The sequence below is a fragment of the Sciurus carolinensis genome, chromosome 10 (genome assembly GCF_902686445.1).
Source record: "Sciurus carolinensis chromosome 10, mSciCar1.2, whole genome shotgun sequence".
Lineage (NCBI taxonomy): Eukaryota > Metazoa > Chordata > Mammalia > Rodentia > Sciuridae > Sciurus > Sciurus carolinensis.
Genome location: NC_062222.1, coordinates 54,321,824 through 54,343,773, shown reverse-complemented (window position 1 = coordinate 54,343,773; position 21,950 = coordinate 54,321,824). Strand labels below are relative to the sequence as shown.

Here is a 21,950-nt window from a genome sequence, read left to right as displayed (position 1 = left end):
TCCTTGTTTTCAAATTTATTAGCATGAAATTGTTTATAATTTCCCTTTTTATTTCTGTGAGGCATGATATTTTGTACCTCTTTTAATTTCTAAGGTCATTTATTAGTTTCCTTTTTAAATAATTAATCTCAAAAATGTCAATTTCATTTACTTCCCCTCCTCCTCCAGAGGACAACCTTTTGAATTTTTGAAAGATATTTTCTATTATATGACTTTTCTATTTTCCTAAAGTTTTGATAATATAGTTAATATTTTTTATTTATATTTCCTTTGGATTTTTAAAATGCTTACCTCTTAGATATGTAGACTTCTCAATTTTCCTTTTACAATAGACATTTAGGGCTATAATTTCTTCATAAGTACTTTTTCATCAACACCCCCCAAATTTAGTCCAATTCTCCAATTTAATTCTACATATTTTCTAAAATTATTGTGATTTTTTTCTGTAGAACTTTCCAATAAAGAGAGCATGAGGGTTAATTTATTTTTTGTCATTGACTTCTAAATTTTGTTTTATGCTCAGAAAATATGGCCTTTGTTATTTAGGTAATTTGAAATTTATGACTTTTTTTTATGGCCTGATTTTTTTTTACCATTTAATAAATGTTCAATGTGTGCTTGAAAGAAATACTCATTCTTCACATTTAGCGTGCATGGTTTTTCATGGTCTTTAGATTAAACTTGTTATTTATAAGGTATATGTTTACATCTTTTATTTTGAACTACCTTGATATTTGCTCTATCTTTCAATATTAGATGTATCTATAAAGATAGCCTAGTTTTAAAAATTCAGTCTCATAATGTTAGTGATTTAGATATATAATCAGATATATAATTTAACCGAGTTATATTGTCTGTGATGCCTAATATATATGTATTCCATACTACTGTCTTACTTAGTGCTTTCCCCACATTACATTTTTTCCTTTAATATTTTTTTGCCTTCTTTTGGTTTGAGTTCTCCTGTTATTTGAATTCTCTTTCATTGTTTCAGTGATAGCCTAGACATTTTAAGAAGTATATTTAATTTCGCAGTTAAATTATCAACATTATGTCTACTGTCTTTCTTTTCATCTGAAAAGTTGAAAGGTTTTATAATGCTATAACTAATTATTTCCTGTTCTGATTTTATAGGACAATTATTCCATCTTACCTTCTTCATGTTTTTGATTTTTATAGAATCAATATTTGTTTACCTTAAATGACATTATTTACAATTTTTTGGTATACTGTTCTTTCTTGTATCTCAAACATTCCTTTTAAAATGTCTTTTTCTCCATGAAGTTTATCATTCAAGATTCCCCTTGGTGAACTCTGTTAAATTCAGTTTTGATTTAGGCAAAAATGTCATAATTTGCATCTTTATTGAAAAGTAGGTTCTCCGATGATAGAAGTCTGATTTTTTTTTTTCTCAGTCCTTGAAAATATTTTTCTATTTTCTAATTTCTGTTGTTACCATTGAAAAGTTTGTTGACAATCATTTCTCTGTATGGGATCTGTCTTCTCATTCATTGCTATTAAGATGTCCATGTTGTCTTTGGGTTTCTTTAGTTTCAGAATGATGTGTCTAGATGCTTGATTTTAAATTTATCTGATAAGCAATTGCTCATGTTTCTTACATCTAAGATTTCATGTATTTTGATAATCTGAAAAATTCTGAGCCATTACATTTTCCATAGTTTTCCTTCTTTCCTTCCCTGTAGTCATCTCCTAGATCTATGATTAGGTCCATGTAACACCTTCCTCCTACTCCCTCTCCTTTCTGTACCTCTTGCCCACCCCTTCATACCTACCACCCCTTAATCCCTCTTGCTTCATTGTATTTAATTTCTTCATGTCTATCTTTTAGATACAATTTTTTTCTGCTATTTCTCATCTGCCATTGAAAATGATTTTCTTTTTCTGGTTATTACATGCTATAACATTTTTCATTTCCAATAGTTCCATTTAGATGTTTTATCAAAGCCTGGCCCATATTAGTATTCCAATTTCTTCACAATCTTTTTTTCCATTTTTATATTTTCATTAGCCTATCATTTGTTTATAATTTTTCTTTCTGAAAATAGTAATATGTTTATTGCTGACCTGATTCTCTGAGGAATATAACATGGACATTTTTCTGTGGAATTACTTTGAGGCATGATTTCAATACATTTGCTAAAGAGGAGATTTGGATATGTTTTTTTGGCTGGGAAGTTGAATTTCCATCTACATCTATGCTCACTTTAAACTAAATTTTTGACTTGCAGTTTTGGAGAGGTTTTTTTTTTTTTTTCTTTTTTTCCTCTGTGTGTGTGTGTGTGTGTGTGTGTGTGTGTGTGTGTGTGTTTAAATCTCTTCAGGTCCTAAATCCTCATTAATACTCTTAGTTTGGAAGTCTTAAGGGATGGTCGTTCTACTTGTCTCTTCCACTCAGAGCAAAATATGAGTAAAACAATTTCTTTATACAGGTTTGGGTGTCCCTGATTTTTAGGAAGGCTTCTAGTCTGACCTCTTCCTTTGCTCAGGCTCTGACTCTCTTGTCCAATGGCTATGGATCTCTTCACAACTCAGCACTAGCAGGGATCATCATATTAGTTCAGAGCAGGTGTAGGCCCCAGTGCACTCCCTGAACAATATGAATATGGGTTTACTTCTTGTTTTGGCCTCAGAAATTCACTTTCTTTACATTCAGATCATTGATGCATGGACAATTATTATTAATATGATTATCTATAGTATTTTTTAGGTTTGACATAAAAGGACTAATGATTCTAAATCTCTGCTCTGTTATGTTTCTATAAAGAGATTAGTAGAAACCTTTAAAAACTGAGAATCAAATTGTTGTCAGGAGTATAACATGGGCTTTAAACCACTAGAAATTTCAAGATTTTCGGCATGCATTGTTGGATAGGGCTTTCATGACTCTTTGGGTAAAACAACAAAAACTGCCTATTCATTTCGTTTTATCTTCCCATGCTTCAGTTTTATTGTTCTAATCCAGTTCTGAACTTAAACATCCAAAAATGTTTAGTGGATTGACACTGTGAAATTGTATATTCCAGTTTCTTAAAAAATTTTAAGTGATTCATAAATGTTGCAAATATCTTTTTAAATATTCTAATCAAATAAGAAGTTCTACTTCAATTTATCTGCGAAATTCTTTAGAAGTGAGGCTTAATCACTTTTTCACAGTAAACGCCCTATGATTCTTTAAAGATTTTTCGAATATACAATGACCATGCTTGACTTTTCCCATTATCTGTGAGTTAACAAAGATAATAAGTAATCTCATTTCATTGCAAGAAAGATGTGATTTAATTAGTTTTCACATTTTGTTGACACTTGTGTTCTCTGCTTTAGGTAGTTGAGTTCAAAGTCATGTCAAAGAAAGACTAATTTTTCAGCAGTGGAACTTGTATAAGAAAATGTATTGATTTATGTGTGCAATAACAGCAAGTTAGAAATACGTGGAGTATGGCATATTAATTAAGTTGTAACATTAGTATTCTGGTTCCTCTGCAAATTACCATCTTAGGGTTACCTTTCTGAAGAGGTTATTACAAATAAAACTGTAGTGTTCCGTATTCCCAGTAATAAACCCCCTTTGAAAGGATGTCTGCCCTTGTTCTGTACACAGGCCTTAGGTTGGATGTGTTTGGGAGGAAATGGTGGCATAAAATCTACTCTTAAAAATTAAGTTTACTTTTGCTTTTTCTGCATGTTCTTTCTTCTAATGCCCTTTCCTCTAACTTGGTGAGCTATATAAGGGTTAGGATAGAATAGGCCATATTTTGAAATAAAAGTATAGCTTAAAAATGGTTATAAATAAGTTTACAACCTCCTAGGTTGTAAGTAAATTAAATAAATAGCAATAATGAAATTCATTACTACAGTCCATTACAACTGTATTCAGATCTTCAGTCCCCGCAGTGAACAGAAAGTGAAGACCTTACAGAAAACAACAAATAAAAAATATTTTTCAACCACTTTAAGCATCCTGTTTAGATGATTTCTGGCCAATATTTTTGTTAAAAAATTATTCCCCAGATTAGGAGGAAACTTGAATAACTATCGTCATATTACATTTACTTATAGTTAAGTTCTGATACTCAAAAATATGGCTTGATTAAAAACCGTTCTAGGAAGGCTCAATTATTTGTTCTTATTAATTTAAATTGTTCTATTCTAAGAGTGTGTGATAACCTGGACAAATACTGTGAGGTCAGGGAATATCTATTTCATTGTGGCAAATACATGAAGCTTTGAATGATAAGAATGTGGAATTCCTGTGTAGTATTCTCGTGTACAGAGCCTGGAGAGCTAACCTGCATTAGGTGGAAGCTGAAGCCATTTTGCTTCTGTGGAGTTGGAATTTTAACTGCAAGACATTGACTACAAGGCCCTTTCAAACATGAATGAGATATAACCAGACGGGCTTCAGAAGATGAAGCTAACATTGTGGCATGCACATAATGGCTTAATTACACCTAATGCACACAAAGAGTTAGGAATTGTAGTGACGTAGGAGACAAATGATGAAGGCTGAATGAAAGAGTCAGCGACAAGATGGTCTGTGAAGAACAAGTTAGAAAAATGTTTAAGGACAAAATATACAGAGGTTGAGAGAGAGAAGGAAGGTGAGAGCATTTCTCAGATTTCTGTTCTTTTGGACCTCTTTTTCCGATTAAAAGTTTTTCTCCCTAAATGCAGCTTAAACCATTATTCTCTAAACTGAAAACTTCAAAATCTATAACTCTAGGATAGCATTTCTCCAATATTTGTCTCAAAATAACTTTTCTTAGTTACTAAGAACCTCAGAGTTAAACTTATTGATATTGTTCATGTCAGAAAATAAAGTGCAAAATTTTAAAAAATAATTTTTCATTTAAGAATAATAAAGCTGTTATGTATTAACATACATTTATATGTTAAGAGCTATGTTATTTGCAAAATAAGTGTATTTTATTTGTTCTTTTTAGTCGTACATGACATGTATTTTGACGTTTCATACATACATGGAGAGTAACTTCCCGTTCTTAATGATTGCACATGAGTTACACTGGTTGTGTATTCATGTATGAACATAGGAAAGGTATGTCTGATTCAATCTACTGTCTTTCAAGTCCCATTTCCTCTCCCCTCCCTTCATTCCCCTTTGTCTAATTCAATGAACTTTTATTCTGTTCCCATCCCTTCAGCTTATTGTGAGTTAGCATCCACGTATCGAGAGAATATTCAGTCTTTGGTTTTGGGGGATTGGCTTATTTCTCTTAGCATGATAGTCTCTAGTTTGATCAATACTATAAACATTGATGTGACTGTGTCACTGAAGTATGCTGATTTTAAGTCCTTTGGGTATATAGCAAGGAGTAGAAAATCTAGGTCATATGATGGCTCCATTCCTAGTTTTTTGAGAAATCTCCATACTGCTTTCCAGAGTGGTTGAACTAATTCTCAGTCCCACAAGCAACGTATGAGTGTAACTTTTCCCCCACATCCTTGCCAACATTTATTACTTTTATTCTTGATAATTGGCATGCTGACTAGAGTGAGATGACATCTCAGTGTAGTTTTAATTTGCATTTCTCTAATTGCTAGAGATACCGAACATTTTTTCATATATTTGTTGACAGGTTGTATTTCTTCTGTGAAGTGCCTGTTCAATTCCTTGGCCATTTATTGATTGGGTTATTTGTTGTATTATTTGTTTTATTGGTGTTAAGTTTTCTTAAGAACTATATTTTTAAAAGCAAATATAAATGAGTAAAAAATGGCATTGGTTTGCACTTCTGTAAAGCTCTTTTTTGTTTGGCTTAATGGCATCAAATTAGGGTCCCATACTGGCTTCTGTGGCATGTTGTCCATGAATAAAATCCTGCCTCACTACAATATGGTTTCAGAAGAGTATTCTTTAATACTACACTGAAACTCAATGAATAATAGTTTCTTAAAGTTTAGTTGAAATATGGAATCTAGAAATCATATCATCTCACTCTTCTTTGGCTTATCTTGCACTTCAATGAGTTTCATCCATGCATGCATCACTATGTAACACTATACACTGGTCATTGGAAAATATTGGTTTACTGAAATATGAAAATATTCTCATTATTGATATATTTTATTATATAGTACTCCCAAGTCCCATTCATTAATTTCATAATTGATCTAACAAGTAAAGTCCTGAATATTTGGAAACTCTCAAGTTTGTGGAGGGTATATAAGTCTTCCAAAGTTCTATTTTTGCTTGAAAAAGCAAATTTTCTCAATAGCAAAAAGTGTTGTCAATTTTCCTTCTAGTGACAATTTCATTTCTTTCACTTTCAAGAAAATGTCTGCCAGTAAATGACCATGGTTTTGTGTGTTGTTCTTTCAAGTATGAATTTTGTTTCAAAGGGGGAAACTCTAATAACTTGTTTAGCTGCAACTCAAAGAATTACATGCGTGATTTTTCTTAAGACAGTGACTGAACTTCAAAATTTAGTATAAATGCATTTTGCATGTTGTCCCACAAAATATTAAAAAATCATGTACTGGACAGTCCCTTCCTGTCAAAGTGGAAGAATTAAAACTCAGCCCAGCTAAACAAAATGGACAGCATATAGGAAAAAAACATTTTCAGATCCTGTACGTCAGGCAGTTCAGGAATGTCATCTGTGAGTGAGGGAATACTCTAAGTTGAGTGTTATAATTGCCCCATCTAATTACCTTAAAGGTTTGCGACATAGGGAGGGAGAACCCAGGTGAAGTCAGGGTTTCCTAGAATTCAAGAGTTGGAGGTGGGAGAGTAGGGAGGTTAAGGCAGCCAGAGTTTGGAGACAGGGTGCTGGAGAGGAGAGAGTCATACAGGGAAGTGTTATGTGTAAATGCAAAGGAGTCCCCTTATTAGGATTCTGTTCTTATTAAGGCATGCATATGAGGAAATAACTAAAAAAATAATGAAAGAGACATCCTGCAGGAGCAGAGGAGCAATCTCAGAAGCTCACTTGGGTCTTGGAATCACTTATGTCCCTACCAGCAAGAGTGGAAAAACTTCATTATCCAAAAAGCATTAGGTACGATACTCAAAAATGTATTGCCTGGGTAGGGGGGGCAAAATTAACCCAGAATTGAAGACTGTTCTGATGCTCCCAAACAAAATGTAAGAGCAACCCTTAAAAGGATCAAACTATTTTCAAGAAATGTAACTGCATCCCAGAACAAAGATAATGAATAACTACAGAAATACAATAAAAGTTTATAATGTCTGTCCACCATGCAAAGATGTAGGAACATTTTAGTCATAATGAAGAGAAAAGTCAATCAGAAAGAATTTGCATACTGAATGTACAGATAACTATCAAACCGCAATAATAAGAAACTGAGCAATTTAAATTTAAAAATTTGGGCAAAACATTTAAATAGATGCTTCAGCAAACAAGATAGCCAGAATGCAAGGAAGTACAGGAGAATTTTCACAATGACTTTAGTCATTAAGAAATCACAAATTTAAGCTACTATAAAATTTAAGTTACTATACAAATTTAAACTATTGTAAGATACCCAACCACTAGAATGGCAAAAGTGTTGAGTAACTGGAATAGACAAAATTCCTGGTAGGAATGTAAAATGGTTCAAGTATTTTAGAAAAAAGTATTATAATTTCTTAAAAAGTTAAACATATACCAATCATATGATACAGTTATTTCATTATTATGTACCCAAGAGAAATGAACACATATTATTACACTAATATTCACAGAAGCTTTTCTTGTAATAGGTAAAAACTGGGAATGACCCAAAAGTTCATGAACAGATAAATGTGTAAGCAAGTGGTAGTATGTCTGTTCAGTGAGATATTCCTCAGCAATAACAAGGCAATGTGGATGGACCCCTCAAAATTAAGCTGAGCAAAAGATGTCAGAAGTAAAGAGAACATACTGTATGATGCCAGAAAATACAGAAATATGTAGTGACAGAATACACCTTAGTGTTTGCTGGGGTGTTCAGCGTATGGTGCAAAAGGGAAGGAGTGAGCAACTAGAAACATGCTTGAAGAAATTTTGGAGCATAAAGGAGGAAAGGTTTATTTTGGCTTACAGCTTCAGAAGTTGCAGTCTATAAATGACTAACTCCAGAGCTCTGGGCCCAAGGTGAGGGAGAACATCATGGTGAAAAGGCATGGTCAAAGAAAGCAGCTCAGGGCATGACCACCAGGGAGCAAACAGAGAGCTCTGCTTACCAGGACAAAATACAAATCCCAAAGGCACACCTCTAGTGGTCTACCTCTTCTAGCTACTCCCCAACTGCCTGTAGTTACCACCCCGTTAATCCGTATCAATGGATTAATCCACTGATTAGGTTATAGCTTTTATAATCTAATCATTTCACTTCTGGAAGTTTTTGCATTGTCTTACATGTGAACTTTTAAGGGACACCACATATCTAAACCATAACAGTTCTATCTATCTATCATCTATTGATCATCTCTTTCTCTAATTATACATGTAAACATCTACATTTTAAACATGTACATTTCAGTTAAACATAAATGAACTTGTAAAAAATTCAATGCTAGAAATTTAAGAAAAATATTTTTACTGCTTCACATGGAAAAATGTTTTACGAACTCTACATTTATTTTAACCACATTTGCATGATGGTTAATAGCACAGTTTGGTGCCACTGCCTTTATTCATACTGAGGTGACAACTGTTTTACTCTTCATTACTTTTGCACCATAATACACAAATTATATCTTAGTGTAGTGTGAAAATTGTTTCAACCTCATAGACCCCATCAATCACTGTTCTAGTCTGGAGTTTTTCCCCTTGAGTTCACATCATTTATTTCCCACACCTCCAGATTTGCTAAATCAGTTTTCTTCTTTGCCTCCATAGAAAAACATAGCCCTATTCATATGTTTCCTATTTTAGTTAAAGGCATCACTACTACCCCTATCACTCCAGAACTATCACAGAACTCTTCCCCTCTCCCACTGCAAGTAATTTCTCTGCCTTAGACTTGTTTCTACTTTCTCCACTCATTACTGAGGTCTTCGTCTGTTCTTTCATAGCCTACTGCCAGAATATCCTAGCTGGCAACCTGCTACTTTCCCCTATACTCTTCTAAAACATACACTAGCGTAGGGATGTCTACATTTCCTGCAGAATAAAATCAAAACACTGTATAGCAGCAGAAAAGTGCTCTCATAATCAAATATTATGTGAAGCATTTTTAAAATTTGCTGCAGGATTAAAGCCCCTACTTTGATGGTTCACTAATTAAGATAACAATTAATTGATTCTAACAATGAAGGGCAATGATAACTTAGTATAAGACCAGTAGAATTGTTTTTGTATTTCTAGAATTTATTAAAGTTTAAAAATTATTAGCTGCCAACTTTAACATTCAAGGATTGAATATCTGCTCTTTTTTCTTTCTCTAAGAAACTATTAGTTCATTATAACTTCAGAATTCCAATTAAAATGATGGATTGTTTGAAAAGTATATTACTCAAAAAGTCTGAATTATGAATGTGAGTTCAGGTATCTGATACTTCACACAGGGTTTCATTTTGTCCCAAAGAACTTCTGTGGTTTGTATTATTTAATAAAGTAGTTCAAATTATTTCTGAGGCTATGAGGACTAAAGTTTCAAGTTCTTGCCCTCAATTTATGACACATATTCAACTTCTTTTGAAGGGTTTATTTTATTCAATTTGTCTTTTTAAATTCTATTTTTGTTATTTTTATTTTTTTCTACTTTTTTTGTTATTATACATCAAGAATGAAACTTAAATTCCAAAATTATTAATAGTAATTTATTAGTCCTAGACACCAGAATAAAATTGTGATTTATTTCTTCCTAATAAAATACAACCAAGGCAGTTGTTCAGGATATTTTTAGTTGTGTTGGCTACAGCACTCTTTACTCTCAATAGCTTTTAATCATATTGAAATTGAAATTATAAACGTGGTGCCCTCTTTTCCACATTTCTACCACTTCCCTTTTATTATTCAGGAGCATTGTGCCATTAACTGCTTAGTTATTCTCAACATTCCAAACATCTTAACTCCTCTTAGCTGAGTTTCTCTTCATTTTTGTCAAAAGTGAGCCTTCTTTTTAATGTTTCAATTTCACATTCAAAATGGTTATCTGCTGTATTAATAGCACCATTCCAAGACTTTTCCTCCAAACACAGACTCTGATATTAGAGAAGAAACTACATGGAGCCATTGTTTGTTATCTGCAGGGTGTTGGATTTAGGTCCTCCATGACCAAAATCCAAAGATGATCAAACTCCTTATATAAAATGATGTAACCTTTGCATATAACTTATACCCATCCTCTCAAACAGTGTAATCATCTCTAGATTACTTCTAATATGTACTTCTAATGTTCTAATGTAATAGGTACTTACATTATTACTTCTAATAATGTAAATGCAATGTAAATAGTTTTTATACTGTATTGTTTAGGAAATGATGATGAGAGGAATGGTCCATATGTGTTCAATATAGACACAATTAAAAAATGTTTTTGATTTATGGTTAGTTGAATTTATGGATGTAGAAATTACAAAAATTACAGAAGGCCAACTGTATAGACCTGTGACAAAGCAAAATTATACAGTCTTATATTGAGAAAATGTCTGACTCTGAAATCTATACCAAAACAGTTGATATTCTAAAGTCCACAGAATTGTCATTCATGGTCCAAGGAACTCTGCCCTTAAGTGGTAATTGAGTCATTAGAGGGAAATTTTTATCAATGAACTCTGTTTGGCTTGAACATACCTTTCCTTAGCTAATGATCATACATTTCCTAGTCTCATTAATTATTTCCCTAGCGGACATTTTAAATTTATTTTCTTAATTTAAGTAACAACATTTTTTTCTCTACACTTGTATTTATGCTGGAAAATAAGATAGAAGATCATATCATAGCAGCTAACAGCGAACATAGAATGTACCAATATTGCTTCACCATATTTTATGTATAACATAGGGAATAGAATGAGAGGCTGTATATTTTAACTTTATTCTTCACTCAGAAAAACTATAGGCAGTTTAAATTAGATTTATAAATGAATATTTTAGAAGTCAGACATTTTATGATATCACTAAATGGAAATTCACTTAGTATACTATTCATATACAAAGGATATACATTTTTAACTTTAAATTTTCATGAGCTATTGTTATTTGAAATTATTTTTACTACTACCTTAAAATTACTATCTTTGGGGAGTGCTGAAATTTTCAAAATTTTTCACTTGCAGATTAATAGTAGCAGAGTTGGAATGACAAAATTTGCTAAGAATTATATTTATCCATTAAATTTTTATTGTTGCCCATTTTGCATATCCTTTGGACTGTAATAGGTATTTTAGGAGAGATGGAATTCAACACAAATCCTTGTCTTAAGCTCTCCCCATATTTGTATTCTTTTTTTGTAGTATTGATTGTGTCATTGTACTATAAAGTGTTTTTGTAGGGATGTAAGTAACACCAATCAGTTTCTTTAATAACTTTCCATATGAGGAAGCTTAACTAATTTAACATTACTTTTTATGCAAGCACCTCACAGGAATTCAGTTTTTCTAACACTATGAAAATTGAGAACATTTATTTTTCAGCCTTATTTGAACGCCACCTGATGTCTTAACTAATGCTCTGGCATTCCTTTAACTAATCTGGAAGCTTCTTAAGCAAAAGAGTTTTGTCTCAATTCATTATTCACAATGATTAGTATATGCACAATAATTTTTTATTGAACTGTACAAGTTCTTTTCAACTCATTGAAATTCTTTTAGAATGTGAGAAGGTGTGGTTTATGTCTAATGTGTAATCGTTGCTTAGTCATTCAAGCATCTTAGAAGTTAGGAAAAACAAGCTATACAACTGCATTTTGTCCATCTTCTTTTAAGATAAATATTATGTAGTTTCATAGTGTATTTGACCTCAAAAATATTTATAGTAACTTTGAATAATGGACAAAACTTTTATAATCTAAATGAAAATATTAAAGGCTTTCTATTTTATCATTATAAAAATAATGCATGCCTAAAAAAGTCTGAATAGTACAAAAAATATAAAAGAAGGAGGAATAATGTCACTTAGAATAGTAACACTGAGAGGCAAGCACTGTTGACATTCTGACATATTTCATTCCATAGCTAAATTCTTATAGTATAGAATGTAAGCCATTTGAAAGTTGAGGGAGTACTGACTAAATATGTACATATAATCATTTAAGAGCAAAACCATATACAAACCACATTTTCTTTATCCATTCATCTTTTGAATGGGTTGATTTATATTAGAGAAAAAGCAAAGCACAATGACGAATATAGACTATATTTCAACAAATACTGGAATAATTTTAACGTATTTTAAAAACCTGAAATAATAGGCCAAGATGTCAAAATTTGCCTTTGACTAAGGAATAATATATTAACGACTATTCCATGAGAAAATGAAAATCTCAAAATCAATGTTGCATTCTAATAAAAGATTCCATTTTGGAACAAATAGTTCAAATAATGAAACAAAGCTCTAACATCTGGAAGCATAGATTCAAATGGTAATAATAACCTTATTACACTCAGCTGTGTAGTAAAATGGCATAGGGAGATCAAGTGTGTCAGAGATAAGCTGAAAACAGATGAACTATTATGAAAAAAGAAAGAAGGTACAAATTTATATGAAGATTAGTCTAGTTCTTTCTAGAAGAAATGTGAAAAACCCTTCTTTTAAAGAAGGATTTATACACTTGTTCTTGAGTTAAAAGTAGAAAGTAGTCTCACATATCTTCTCAAACATCCTTATTTGATAGATTGTGAAACTGGGACCCCTAAACATTGCACTCTTTGTGTAGGATCCATGGTCTGGAAGTGGGGGTATCTGGGAAAATCCAGATGAGTAGAAGCATTGGCTTCTCCATTCCAGAGTTTAGCTCTCGAGCAGTGCTAGTACTTACACAGGAGAGCACATCATTTCTCTTCCCTTGTTTGTTCATGATTGAAATATTCCTTTATTCTTACATTTTGAAACAAGATTTACGTTCTAGCATTCATTAGTTTCATGAACCAAGAACTAAGAAGGCTCATCTTTACCAATTGAAATGATTCCATATTTGTCACTATAAAGAAGGGCCGTTTTCTCTGGCAGTGAGGACCAATCAGACAACATACAATGCCCCTGCTCCTGCCCAACCCAGAACTTTTTGTAACATAAAACATTCTTGTGAGATAATTCAGTCAGAATGAGAACTGATATGCATGCTCACTTACATGTAATCCACCATTTCTAATGAAATTAGCAATATAACTAAGACATCAATTTAATGTCAAACAGGGTATAATCATATGCTGGGCAATAATAAATGTTGTAGACATTTTCTCTGGAGGTTTCAACCATATGTTGTTTTTCACAGCTCTGAAAAGCTTGTCTTTGATTCTGTCAGATTGTTCCTGTGATAAATTATGTGCATGGATATAACTGTGGATGGGAAACAGCACAGTCTACTGACCAAGCTTATCTGAAGTCTGACTATCTAGGCCCTCTCTTGACTCTATAGTAACCAGCTGTGGTCTTGGAAGAGTTAATTTACTAGGCATTACCTTATGTTGCTCATTTAAACTAGCAGCTCCAACACCTTTCCTCCCACTTCCTATCAGTCTTCCAGTCTTTGATTTTCTTCCTACCACTCACCATCATTTCTTGCATGTTATATTTTAGTCATATTGGTTGTTTCCCTTTCTGCCCACCCCCACCCACTAGATTGCAAATTCTATGAAGGAAGCCTCAACCATCCTATCCTTATCATCCTGAATAGTAGCACCTGTACATAGTTTGCTGATGTATATTTGTTCAAAGAATAAATGCATTACTATTACCTACCTTATAGATTCGGTAATTAAATGTGTTAATATATGCATATCACTAAGAATACTATTTGGTATATAATAAATGTTCAATAGTTGTTATTAGCATTCCTGAGGAGGTTGGTTTATAAAATCATGGGTATTCATTTTTGATTAAATCCCTACTTAAGATTATTTTCCTTTTAGATAATAAGTTGATTATGGCTTTCCCTTTCACTTGCCAAACTGGAAGTGATCATCACTAAAACATTCCAGCTTCCTGGCAGTAAGTTAAGACTGACAGGGAAGGAAAAGATCACATGCTTGAGCCACCTGCTAAGATAATAATTATTCACTGAGGATTTAAGAGAAACTCAAGTCCAGTGTTAAGGGCATGGAATTCAAAGTGAAGGGTAATATTATTTTGTTAACTTATTTCATGACTTTACTTTTTAATCATTTAATCGTGGTAGTAAAAATAACACAGAAGAAAGCAATTCTATTGGCACTTAATAGGTGAGTTCAATGAGCAATCTCTCCTTATTCTTTTCAAGGGCAAAGTCTCTCGGACAATATTGCCTTCACTCTCTTTCTTGTCTGTGTTTATAGAGGTCCTTTTCATGTCCTCCTAGATGTTCCCAACTTCCCCTCTGAGTGACTAGGCCACTGCCTGAGTTCTAGCTGCTTGATGGGCTCATGCCCATCAAGGTTTATGCGGGGCTGAACCTACAGGCCTTGCTCCTACATCCTACGCATATCCCCTTTTATCCTCCTGAGGACTGTCACGCTAGCATCCATAAATATGTATAGACCTGTAGTGTGCTGGAGGCAATACCAGAAATGGGAACATGCAGGTCTCTACTAATTCCCTGGGTCTCATGACAGTTATGAATAGACCCTTTCCAAAGACAGGTTGGGCACTTTTCCACTCAATCCACTTATTTTAACTTCATCTACTTGATGTATTTCCAACTGAAATATAATAGTTTATTCATCTTACAAGACATTATTGAATGCCTATCATGTTCAATAATGAGCAATATAGGCAATGACTCAGTCTGATGGAGATTGAAGATGATGAAATCATAGTTCTAATGACTAGAAAGTTCTCTCCTATTCACCATTTCACCTGTCAAACCCACTTCTGAGGAGGCCAACCTGCATGCCTAATTAGTGTCTTTACTTTAACATCTAACAGGTGGCAGAAGTGTTTTTAGTACATGAAGATGTATATATATACACATATGTTTATATATGTAAATTATCATATATATTCATGATATATAAGCTATTTAAATTATACATATATATCATATAAGATATATATTGTAAAATATGTATATTTGATAAGTACGTGTAAGTATATGTTTGTACTGATTTCTTTAGAACATGAACATAGTATAAATAACATATATACCTAATTTGTATCTGCGATGGTCTTGTACTCATATCCTCAGGAAATGGAGATAAATAATCTATATAAATACATGTTTTGTACATGAACAAATATACACAAATCACTACATATGATTTGTGTGTACACACATACATGTCTTCATGGAATTAATACCTAACTATTCTCTAAACTACATTAAGTTTCAACCATTTTCTAAATAATACTAAAGTTTTTTTTTTCTATCCAAGAGACAGAAGGCTCTCATTATTTATTTACTTTAGAAACTATAAGATTTTCCTGTTGAATTTACTACTTTATTATGGTTCTATTACCTTATTCCTAGACTAATTGTATTCCCTTTTTTAAAAAATTGATTCCCTATGGATACAGAGTACTGTATTCTCTTCATATTTTTTGAAACTGTTAGAAGAGGAAGAGAAGTTTCTATTTGAACAATTTATGGGGGAGGACCAGTTTTTGACTCAAAGAATTTAAAAACTGCCTACAAATAGTTTTGAATGATTGACAGAAATTCAATTTAATGCAGCATTAAATTGATATTTATTATAGTTTTTGTGTGTGTTCAAAATAAAATACAAATATGTGGAAATCTTGATAAACTATAAAAATCACTAGAATAAAAATAATTGTTGTACCTAATATCATAAATATATATGAGTTATCCTGTTTTAGTTCTGATAAAAGGTGCATTTGCAAGCTCAAGCAGAAACTAGAAACATTATACCAAAAAGGTAGCTGTGGTCATTCTCTAGGAGACAGAATTATGAGTGATTTACTTTTTCTTTTTCTTTACTTGTGTGTTTGATGGTATATATTGAAAATCTATTACTTATGTAAAGAACAAATTAAATTATGAAAATAGAATTGTTTCTTCTTGTCCAACAAAAATGAATGATTTTTGATAGTTTTATCTGATTAGCAAAGAAATATTATGGACTATTAAAAATCTAATGTGAAGTGGAAAGAATGAAGAAAAAATTTTAAAGGAATGTTATTCCAATCTCTCAGAAATAATAACTGCTGACTTAACAGTGAGATTTTCTTGTCACATGCTGTATAATATGTGCATGTAATAAATAATATTTCACACACACTACTTTTTATTCAACTAAAATTATTGTCTCATACAATTGCAACTTCATATGTACCTGTGCTCAAACCGTTTATCTTATTAATCTCTATTCAGATCAGTCTGTGCTTTTTCTTTCTTACTTATAAAGAAAGAATAACAAAAAGGAACTGCTAAGTTGTTGAGTGTATGGGTTGAGTGTGCATTATTATTCTGGAGGTATTTTTCAATGGAATTCATAAGATGACAAATAGAAAAGTCATCAGGTGTAGTTCAAAACAGAGTTAGAATGATCAGCACATACACAAACTTTCTCCTCTAGCCTCCATTTAAAAAACTAGCAACTAAAATGAATACAAAACTTTACATTGTCCATGAAAGAGAATAATTGAAAGCCTGAGCTCAGTTTTTGTTTGAAATGTTATTCAGTAGCTCTTGATTATATTTCACTGTGGGGAAGTCACTGAAAGAGATCGTTACTGATAAGATATTGAACTTTCTTGCAAGAATATAATTGGGTTTGTTTCATTAACTGGCTTTTTAATTTCTTTAGTTCAGTGCTTCTTATGTGTATTCAGTTGCAAGACCTGCTGGCTGCTAAGAACATGGTAATGCTAGTACTGTACCACGTTAGCAACTCTCAAAAAGAGTTCAAAATGAAAACATGCAGGACGTCAACTAGCATGCTTAGTTGTTTCTCAGCTATGGTGGCTTTCTCTAGCTTTGTTCAGTTCCTGTTTTTAGGGTTATAGTGGTTGAAGTAAAGTTGTACTTCATTAAGACAACCAGACAAAGAATGTGGTACACAGAATAAATTACTGGCTTTGAGATACAAGCCATCGCCCCACCCACTCCCCCCAAAATTAGCTCCATAAAAATTTATCTAATTACTAAGCTAGGAAACAAATGCTTTTAAGTCTCTAGTTTGTGCCAGGCACTATTGTACACACTGGAGATATAGAGGTGGAAAAACAAAATAAAACAAAGAAAACACACAATCCCTAACTTCAAAAGCTTATATTTTAAATAAGATGGACAAGAAATAAGGAAATAGGTAAATATATAATATAATTTCAGTTAGTGACTATGCTTATGATAATGTTATGGAAAGATATTACATTAAGGTGTAATTATTGTTATTACACACTGCTTCTCAAACATCTATATAGATTCATATCTCTGAGTATCCTTTGAAAATACAGATTCTGCCTCAGTTGGCCTGGGGAGGCCTGAATGCCACAGTTTTCATGGACCACACTTTTGAATTGCACAACATTCTAACATTTCTGTGTGGCAACTTTAATTACTAGGGGGTCGGTAAGGGGAGTGAGTTATTTGCTGGTGATAAGGAAGGAGGAGAGGGAAAGGGTCAGCAAAAAGAGAAAACATAGTAAACATAACAGCATGGAAATCCAGAAAAGAATGGGAAACATAAGCCCCCCACAAAGTCAAAAACTCCTCACACGTACACTTTGCTTTGGAATTATTAAAACCGAAAATAGTAGACAAAAGTACCCAGAGTGAAGAATAGCTTTCTATTCATGCTAACATTTTATAGAACTTTAGCGGTCGAGTGTGTGCGGTTAGAAAAACAGGGCTTTTAAAACAATGTAGATTTGTCTTCTTTCTTTGAAGATGAATGCTTGCTATTCTGCACTAAATATGTTTGTCTCTATTTATTTAGTAGGTAAGAAGTTTTATTGCTGTAATTGTTATAATTGCTTTGGAAGTTGGTTTAAATAAAGTACTGCTTATTCTGTGTTCCTTGTATGAACTACATAAGCAAAGGTTGTTTAAGAATCAACTTGCAGGTGCAGCTGGACATGGTAACACACCCTGCAATTCCACTGATTCAGGGAGGTTTGGAAGTTCAACGTCGGCATTGGCAATTCAGCGGGACCGTATCTCAAAATGAAACACATGAAGGGCTGGGGAGGTAGCTCAATGGTACAGTGTCTGTGGGTTCAAACCCCAGTGCCACAAAATAAATAAATAAAAAGAACACTGGTGCCTAGACCAATAGTTTGTACAAATTACATCTCTTTGTTCAGGACACAAGTGTACTTTTGGAGACATAGCTGTGTGCTTACCTGAGGGGAGGGGAGTGTGTTGTGGCCTTTGATTTGACCTTAAAGCATAAGCATGCTAGAATCTGCACTGTTTAGGTATAATCAGCAGAACTGTTTTCATAGAATCATTTACCAAGATTATAAATTTGACAGAGACAAAGATGCTCAGTATTAAAATTTCCTTGAAATGTTGAAGATTTTTTAAGTCATAGTTGGAGACACAAAATGAGAGATTGATTTGGAATATTTTGAAATAAAACCCATTGTTTTTATTCATTTTGATATCAGATGAAAAAGAACAAAATTGATATTGAGTATCCTCTAGACAGCACATTAGCACATAATTCGTGTTCTTTTTTTTTTTTTCTTTTTATTGGTTCTTTTTAGTTATATATAGCATGGGGATTCATTTTGACATATTTATAAAAGCATGGAATATAATTTTTTCTACTTCAATCTCCAGTACTTTCCCATTTCCTCCCCTCCTTCTTCCCCTTGTTCCCTTCCCTCAATTCTACTGATCTTTCTGCTATTTATAGTTCTTTTTAAATTAGTGTCTTGTTAATAGACACCACAGTGAGATTCCCTGTGGTATATTCATATTTGTGCATAAGAAAGTTAGGTCAGATTCATTCCACTGTCTTTCCTTATCCCAGTTTTCCTCCCTTCCCTTCAATCCCCTTCATCTACTGCAGTGATGTTTCTTCTGTTTTGATGGAATCCCATTCTCCTGTTTTTTTCTTCTTCTCTCTCTTTCTCTCTCTCTCTTTCCCTGATTTTGGACTATTTTCTGCAAATCAGAGAAAACATTCGACCTTTGCCTTTTTGGGTCTGGCTTATTTCACTTAGTATGAGAGTCTCCAGTTCCACCATTTACCAGCAAATACAAATAATTTCATTCTTCTTTTTGACTGAGTAATATGCCAATGTGTATATATACCACATTTTTCTTTACCCATTCATCAGTTCAAGGGCACTTAGGTTGTTCCCATAGCTTGGTTATTGTGAATTGTACTCCAATAAACATTGATGTGGCTGTGTCACTGTAGGTGCTGATTTTAGTTCATTTGGATATATACGCTGAGGAGTGGGATAACTGGGTCATATGGTGGCTCCATTTCCAATTTTTTGAGAAATCTCCATTCTTCTTTCCACAGTGTTGCTTTAATCTGCAATCCCACCAGCAAGGTATGAGTGTACCTTTTGCCCCACATCCTTGCCAATGCTTATTATTATTTGTATTCTTGATAATTGCCAGGCTGACTGGAGTGAGATGAAATCTCAATGTAGTTTTGATTTTAACTTCCCTAATTACTAGAGATGTTGAACATTTTTTTTTAAAGATATGTGTTAGCCATTTGTATATCTTCTTTTGAGAGGTGTCTGTATAGTTCTTCTGCCCATTTATTAATTGAGTTTTTTAACTGGTATTAATTTTTTTAGTTCTTTATATATTCTGGATATTGATATCCTATGAAAAAGCAGGTGGCATACATCTCCCATTCTGTAGGCTCTCTTTTCATGCTCTTTGTTGTTTACTATGCAGAAGTTTTTTAATTTGATGCCATCCCACTTAATGATTTTCCGTTTTGTTTCTTGGGCTTTAGGAATCTCGTTAAGGAAGTTAGTTCCTAAATCAATATGTTGGATAGTTGGCCTCCATTTTCTTCAAGTTGTTGCAGAGTTTCTGGTCTAATTCCAAGGTCTTTGATCCAATGGAGTTAAGAACAAGAATCACGTAATTATATCAAAAGAGGTGGAAAAAGTATTTGACAAAGTACAGCACCCATTTATGTTTAAAACACTAGAAAAACTAGGAATAAAAGGAACTTACCCCAACATTGTAAAGGTTACATATGAAAAACCCAAGGCCAACATCATACTGAGTGGAGAAAAACTGAAAGCATTTCTTCTAAAAACAGGAACAATACTAGGATGCCCACTCTCACCACTCCTATTTGACAGTCCTTGAAACTCTAGCCAGAGCAACAGGCAAGGGAAGGAAATTGAAGGGATATGAATAAGAAAAGAAGAGCTCAAATTATCTCTGTTTGCTGATAATATGATTCTGTATTTAAAAGACCCCTAAAACTTCACCAGAAGACTTCTAGAGCTGGTAAACAAATGTAGAAAGTAGGATACAAGATCAACATGTATAACTCAATCACTTTCCTATACTCCAATAAGGAGTCCTATGAAAAAGAAATTAGGAAAACTATCCCATGGATTTGAACCTCAATGACAACAACAACAAAATTCTTTGTAATTAATCTAACAAAGGAGGTGAAGAATTTATACAATGAAAACTATAGAACACTAAAGAAAGATATTGAAGACCTTAGAAGATGGAAAGACCTCCCATGAACTTGGATAGGCAGATTTAATACAGGCAAAAATGTCCATATTACCAAAAGCATTATACAGATTTGATGCACTCCTCATAGATATACCAATGACATTCTTCACAGAACTAGAAAAAGCAATTCTAAAAGTTATTTGGAAAAACAGGATACCCAGAACAGCCAAAACAAGCCTGAGCAAAGCATCACAATCTAGGCTTCAAATTACACTACAGAACTACAATAATAAAACAGCATAGTACTGGCACTGGGACATGAAGAGCAATGGAATAGAATAGAAGGCAGAGGCACAAACCTACATAATTACATTTATCTAGTGAGAGACAAAGGTGACAAAAACATGTTGAAGAAAAGATATCCTTTTCAACAAATGATACTGGGAAAACTGGAAATCCATACATAGAAGAATAAAACTTCATTGCTATCACTCACCCTGCACAATAGATGTTTTATTTATTTATTTATTTATTTATTTATTTACTTACTTACTTACTTATTGCTGTGCTGAGGCTTGAACCCAGGGCCTTAGTGATTGCTAGGCAAGCACTCTACCAACTGAGCTATATCCCCAGCCCTAGATGTACTATTTGACATAACAAATGCTCCTTGACTTATGAGGGCATTACAATTTGACAAACACATGAGAAGAAAGTGTAAATTGAAAATTCATTTAATATGCCTAACCTACCTGACGGCATAGCTTAGCCTAGCCCAAATTAAACATGCTCAGAACACATACATTAGTCCACACTTGAGTCTAACACAGAAACTGTTTTATAACCAAATATACTTGTATCCGAGAAAGGCTGGCAACACAGTACGCAAGAATATCAGTCATGTGACTCTCTGGCTGACTTGGAGTGCCACTTGCTGCTGCTGTCCAGTGTTTCCAAAGTATTATATGGTGTATTGCTAGCCCCGGAAGAGATCAAAATTGAAAATTACAGTTTACAATGAAAACATATCATAAAATTAAAAATATAAGTTGAACAATCAGTTGGGGACTATCTGTAATCAATAAAATCCAACAAGGAAAACACTATTTATTAGACCACATGACTGAAGAAATTGAAGCTTAGTACTTGGTACTTTTCTCAAAGTCACATAAGTAGACAAGGGTTTTTGCTTGTTTGTTTGTTTGTGTTTTTGTTTTCCTGTTAACTATTGTTAGAATTTTAGTCATTGAACATTAAAGAATGACTTC

The 21,950-nt window shown here is 33.1% G+C and overlaps 1 protein-coding gene across 1 annotated transcript in view; it reads left to right on the top strand.

Moving 5' to 3' along the window:
• The window catches only part of Bank1 (B cell scaffold protein with ankyrin repeats 1), a 282,791-nt gene that overhangs the window by 9,035 nt on the left and 251,806 nt on the right, over positions 1-21,950 (top strand). The window lies entirely within an intron of this gene.